This window comes from Felis catus, chromosome B3 (genome assembly GCF_018350175.1).
Source record: "Felis catus isolate Fca126 chromosome B3, F.catus_Fca126_mat1.0, whole genome shotgun sequence".
NCBI lineage: Eukaryota > Metazoa > Chordata > Mammalia > Carnivora > Felidae > Felis > Felis catus.
The window spans coordinates 61,008,128-61,015,275 of NC_058373.1; positions in this window are offsets into that span (position 1 = coordinate 61,008,128).

Sequence of the window (7,148 nt, forward strand, 5' to 3'; positions counted from 1 at the left end):
TCTCTAAACCAATGAAGTTTAGAGAAAGGTTTTTCTTCTACTGAGATAAACTAACCCAGAGAAATAAAAATCATTAGAGGGTTTATTTATGCTTACAACAGTTTAGTTTTGACTTGTGTTTTGGAATGTATAAGACTTATCTTTTAAAAAAATTTTTGCCATTTGCAACAATGTGGATGGAGCTGGAGGGTATTATGCTAAGTGAAACGAGTCAGTCAGAGAGACAGATATCATAGGATTTCACTCATATGTGGAATTTGAGAAACACAACAGATGAACATAAGGGAAGGGAAGCAAACATAAGATAAAAATAGAAAGGGAGGCAAACCTTAAGAGACTCTTAAATACAGAGAACAAACTGAGGGTTGCTGGAGGGGAAGTAGGTGGGGGGATGGGCCAAATGGGTGATGGGCATTAAGAAGGGCACTTGTTGGGATGAGCACTGGGTGTCATATGTAAGAGATGAACCACTGGGTTCTACTCCTGAAGCCATGACAACACTGTATGTTAACTAACTTGAATTTCAATTTTAAAAAAGAAAATAAATAAAATTATGAGCTAAAATGTAAAAGTTACAAATATGATAAACTGAAAATGCTCACACATATCTCCAGTGTGTGGAAGGTTTATGAAAAGAGGAATCCAGGAAGAGAAGACCAATATGGAGGAAGCCAGGTTGGGGAGGCAGAGGAGTCCTGAAGGGAGGTTGGTCCAGGTACATTAGTAGTTCTTGAGAAATGTTCTTATTGGTTAACTTTACCCTGAACCTCATGTACCTGCTACCACTGCCTCCAGACAAAGTTATTAGCTGAATAATGTTTGTTTATAGCTCTTCCACGGCTCTTTATTTTGAAATTCCAGAGGCTCTATTCTAGGTCAGATACCTGCCCTACCACTCCAGAACCTGCAGTGTAATGTCCCAGGTTCTGACACCGATGTGTTCCATTGGCTGAGAGACATGGAGTGGAGGACAGATTTATGCCTGACAGAAGCTTCCTCAGGTGGGGATCAGTGGGACATCGTAGGCGCTCAATAAATATTTGTTGGATGAATGAATGGATGGGCTGGGTAGTATCCTGTCCATTGCTTAGAGAGAGGCTTATCCAATCCAATAGCCTTAGAATGGAGAGAACGACCAGTGCTTCTTCCCTGTTTGGTTTTGAGCAGTCCTGGACAGGAAATGGTCCTTTCTCTTTTGTCAACAGAGTGAATAACCACTTCCTCGTGAGGCAAGAGAGCAGACCTGACTGTGCCTTGCTCTTGACATGGTGGTTAGTGCTGAATGCTCAATCATGTGTCATCCCTGCCTTACACGATATATCTTGCCACCTGTCCCACCACCTGCTTCAGGACTTTTGCCTGGAATTGAGACTCAGCTGAGCATTAGCTCTGTCTCCACCTCCACCCCTGTCAGGTGCATCCTCTCCTCTATGACACTGTCATTGAGTGCTTTTCTAGGGGAAGGGAAAGGGAGGGGAGTGACTGAACCCTTCTTCCCTGGAGTTAAAGTAGGTAATGGAGGAGCTGAGACCCAAATGAAAAACCCAGAACTAGATCTACTCCCTCAGGCAAGGCTTGATCCAGGGACTCTCTTATGCTCCTCCTTGCCTGCACTTCTGCTGGAGAGAGACCATATCATAAATGGTGGTTAAGAATACTGCCTCTGGACAAGATCCCCAGGGTGATCTGGAGGTAGTCCCTCAACCAATTCCTGCCTTAGTTCCCTCATTTGTAAAGTGAGGATAATAATAACACCTGCCTTATAGGGTTTGGGGGGGGATGAATAAATATGTTACATATATATTTATATATATGTGTGTATATATATATATATAGTATATATATGTATATATAATATATAATATATATTATGTATATATAATATATAATAATATATAATATATAATATATATAATTATATAATATATAATAAATGTATGTATATATATATAATATATTATTATATATTATATATATATATATTTATAAAGTGCTTTGAACAATGTGATATGTGACCTAGGTCCATGTTCCAAGGAGCCTGAAGTTTGATACAAAATTAGGTGTATTTATTTAGAATGATAAAGTATTTATTTAGAATGATAAAAGAGATCACACAAAAATAAAAATTTTAAAAGGCTGATAAATGCCAAAACAGCACAAATTTTTTAAAATAACATACTATTTATTCTAAAAACTGCAATTAACCTCTATACCTTTCCCTTTGCTGTTTGGTTGCACACTCTTTGATTCTTCTTTATTCAACACCAATTTTGTAATATCATTTTCTTCGTAGCAAATAGAAAGCAATCTTCCCTCTAGCCTGGTTGAGGATTTTTAAAAATTGTTAGTCATAGGGTAGCGGGATGGGTTAAAATAAGTGATGGGGATTAAGGAGTAGTACACCTGTTGTGATGAGCACCAGGTGTTTTGTCGAAGTGTGGAATGGCTATATTGTACACCTGAAAATAATATCACACTATATATCAACTAACAGGAATTTAAATAAAAACTTAAAAAAATTGTTGATCTGGGGTGTCTGGGTGGCTCAGCTGGTTAAGCGTTGGACTCTTGATTTCCGGTCAAGTCATGATCTCATGGTTCATGGGATCAAGCCCTGTGTCTGGCTGGCTCTGTGCTGACAGTGTCTGCTTGGGGTTCTTTCTCTCTCTCTCTCTCTCTCTCTCTCTCTCTCTCTGCCCCTCTTCTGCTTTCTCTCTCTCTCTCTCTCAAAATAAGTAAACTTAAAAATTGTTGGTCATATAGTTAATTATCGATAGTTTCTTTCTGCTTCACTTCTCTTCACTGGTAGTCTTATAAAACTTAGGATTGTTTGCAAATTTGGGAAAACCTCTGATTTAGTCACTATGGCTCTGTAACAACCCCCTAAACCTAATGGTATAAAACAGCAACCGCTTTATTAGGGTCATAGATTCTGTGTGTCAGAGATTCAGAAAGTGGGGCTCCTGCATGGCTCAGCCAGTTAAATGTCCAATTCTTGATCTCTGCTCAAGTCATGATCCCATGGTTCATGATATTGAGCCCCCATGTCAGGGTCTGTGCTATCAGCGTGGAGCCTGCTTGAGATTCTCTCTCTCTCTCTCTCTCTCTCTCTCTCTCTCTCTCCAAACAAACAAACAAACATTTAAAAAGAAAAATTCAGAAGGGGCACAGGCTGGTGGTGACTCTACAGTTGGATTGGAACCATTTGAAGGCTCATTCATCCCCAGACCTGGACCTGGGCTGGGGGATTTGGAGACAGGACTGCTGAGTCCAGTCCCCACTCATGGCCTCTCCACAGGGGTTGGCTTCCTCCCTGCAGGGCAACTTCAGGAGGACTTGGGCATCTCATATGGCTCTCAGTGGAAGAAGCTGCCTCACATTTTATGACCTAACCTCAGAGTTGAGCAGTATCAAGTTCCTTATCTCCTATTATTTAGAGAGTCTGCAGTCCAAGATTCAAGAGGAGGGGAATTTGCCCCCATGTCTTGTTGAGGGAGTATCAAGGTTCTATCTAGAAGAGCATGGAGGATGGGAGATATTGTTGCAACCATCTTCAGAAAAAAAAAAAATCAAATCTACTGCATCTTTCAAGCGTCTCTTATACCTGAGCTATTGTAGATGTGCTCATTAGAATAGGAATATGGTAACTTCCATTTCTTGAGATTTCTATCAGATAAAGGAAAAAAGACATTCCAGACATTAAAAACATCTCTGTTAGGAGAGGCTCTGTTTTCATCAGGTGTCAATGGAAACTAAATCTTTCACTTAGGATTTTATATGTCTTGACTGGACGAATTTTCCACAGACTAGTGTCTGGCTTTGTGTATTTCACATCTTGTTTCTCTTCCTCTACCCTATTCTTCTTATACCTCAGAACAACCTCCAGTCTTGTACCTCTGTGTCACAATGCCAGATGAGTCCGCACAGTGGGAGGTGGGAGTATTTTTGGAAGCTATCCCTAAACCACAAAGGTGAACAGTAACTTCAGTATACATGAAACTGACTACAACCCACATAACTATGTCCCAGTAACTCAAAATTAATTTTATCTCTAACTCACCTTCTCCTTAGCCAGATCCTAAAAATACAGTCACATCAACGTGAACAGGAGAGATGAAAGAATGGGAAACCAGAGATCTCATCCAGTTGTAGTTTAGAAAGCTTACTTTTGCAAATTTTACTAATACCTATGAGTTAACACAAAGACCTAGTGCTGGGGTCCTCTCAGAGCCCTGGATGGGCATGTGCAAGAGGAGGCCCAGTGTAAGCAACATTAGCTTCACAGTAAACCCCCCTCTGCCTACATATAGTAAGAACTGCTTAAGCATTAACTATTATTGTTGGCTCCATTTTCTGAAAGTCTACCCTTGTGGTGGCAGAATCAGTAGCTCCAGATTCATATCCTGCCAAGTTCTTGTGAAGCAGGAAAGACAAAGCGCCTCTTTCAGTACTTCATGTACCAGGATTTCGTTTGAACCCACTTGAGTCATGAGTCCAATGAATTGTACACCTCATGTTGCATTCTTGCAGCTAAAGGTGGAAGAATACTCCCCACACGGTGGGGGTTGAGGGTAGGGAAGGGGCTGCTTTCACAGCGGCAGTTTGGGAAAATTAAAGGGTCTGTGCATGCTGAATAAGAAAAAAGATGTCCATTTCCTGTGAATGTAGAGCAAACTCTGAGAAGAGAGAGTGGAAGGAAAGGGGAAGGCCAGCAAAGGAGAAGGGATGCCAGAATGGAAAATGGAGGTGTCCAAGGTCCTCTCCAGCTTGGCAGCTTGGGTAAGGCCCTGATAGACTAAACAGGCATGTCCATCCTCCGAGGATCCCTACTGGCCTGGGTGAGCACCCTGTGGCCTTAGCCAAATCCTGCTGTGCCTGCTGGCCCTGCTTCAGACTGACTGGCCCCAAGTGTCCTCTGCCTGTCTCCTGTCCTCTCACCCTGACCTTTGTTCCTCTTGGTCCACCTCTCCCTGTCCCTGCTCCTTAATCACAGCCTTTGCAGGGACGTCTGGTGTGGGGATCAGCAGGACTTGTGCCAACAAATTTGCTTCCTGGTTCTTGGTCCCTCCCTCTTCCCACTTTGAAAAGGAACTAAGTAAAATGTTAAATCTTGGCACATAATTCATTTTCTCTTGTCCACTCTGAACTCTGTGGCCCCTCTATAGACCTGCTCCAACAAGGTGTGTGGCCACTCTATTACACTTCAAAGGTAGCTAGTCTGAACTAAGACATGCTATAAGTTCTGTGAAAACTGGATAGCTACATGCAAAAGAATGAATCTGGACCACTTTCTTATACCACACATAAAAAGAAACGCAGAATGGATTAAAAATCTGAATGTGAGACCTGAAACCATATAACTCCTCAAAGAAAACACAGGCAGAAAACTCTTGGATATCAGTCTTAGCAATATTTTTTGGTGTCTGTCTCCTCAGGCAAGGGCAATAAAAGCAAAGCTAAACTATTGGGACTACATTGAACTAAAAACCTTTTTCACAGTGAAGGAGACCATCAAAAAAACTGAATAAGAGAAGATATTTGCAAATGGCATATGTGATAAGGGGCTAATATCCAAAATATATAAAGAACACATGCAACTCAACACCAAAAACACAAACAATTAGAAAAAGGGCAGAAGACCTGAATAGGCATTTCTCCAAAAAAGACATTCACAAGGCCAACAGACACATGAAAATATGCTCAACACCACTCATCATCAGGGAAATGCAAATCAAAACCACAATGAGATATCACCTCAGACCTTTCAGAATGGCTAATATTAAGAACACAGAAAACAGCAAGTGTGGGAGAGGATATGGAGAAAAAGGAACCCTTGTGCACTGTTGGTTGGAACGCACATTGGTGCAGCCACTATAGAAAACAGTACAGAGGTTCCCCAAAAAATTAAAAATAGAGTTACCATACAATCTAGTAATTCCACTTTAGGGTATTTAACTGAAGAAAATGAAAATACTAATTAAAAAAGATACATGCCTACTTATGTTTTTTACAGCATCATTTACAATAGCCAAGATATGAAATCAACCTAAGTGTCCATCAACAGACAAATAGGTAAAGAAAATGTGGGGTGTGTGTGTGTGTATGAATATACATATGAATATATGTGGTATATATACACATGAATATACATATGAATATTATCCAGCAAGAAAAAAGAATGAAATCTTATCACTTATCATTTGGAAAAACAGAGATGGACCTAGAAGGTATTATGCTAAGCAAAATAAGTCAAGACGGAGAAAGACCGATACCATGTGATTTCACTTATATGTGGAATCTAACAAACAGAATGAATGAACAAATGAAAGCAGAAACAAAAATCATAAATAAAGAGAGCAAACTGGTGGTTGGGGCTGGCACTGGGGGTTACCTCATGGTAGGTGACGCTTCAGCTCTGCCTCTGTAGCTCCCCCTGCCAATCTGGTGGTTCTAGATGAGGCCCACATCAGTTCAGGGAGATGTTTATTCACTCAGCGAGATGTGTTTTTCAGGGATGGCTCTGAGACTGGCCCTGGTCATGGAGGGTCGGTGGGCTCCAGGCTAGGCTATGCCCAGCCTAGGGAAGGGGACACAGACTTCTAGTCCAGAGAGCATAATCCTGGGCTCTGCCACTCACCAACTGTGGGTCTTGGTGCATTGCTTCATGTATGACTCACTTTGGAATAAGTTGTTCTTCATTCATAGCTGTCTATGTTTTACATTGACTTTTCCATTAGATTTTATAGCTGGCTCATACAAATTAGAAATATTTCCCATTCAATTATTTTTCACTTTTTTGAGACTTATTAATTTTCTTTTTCTTTTTTTTTTTTTTTGCCAATTCTGTAATAATACCTTTTAGATCCATTTGTGCTAAGTTAACATTAATTCAGTTTCACTTGCCTTGAAAAACAAACCATATTGTTAAATGACATAGTGAACTGACAGTGAAAACACCGAATTCACGTCCTTTTAGGAGAACACTTCGTGCCACTGTGTACACTGAAAAGTTTAAACAGGTGACTTCACAAAGTCTTCTTCTGTGGTATCCATAGTCTAAGAGTTTCCTGCTTTGTCTCTGTTACCTTTATGTGGTAGGTTTGCCATTTGAGTCTAATGGAAATCCTCTAAATTCCTAGGATTAGCCA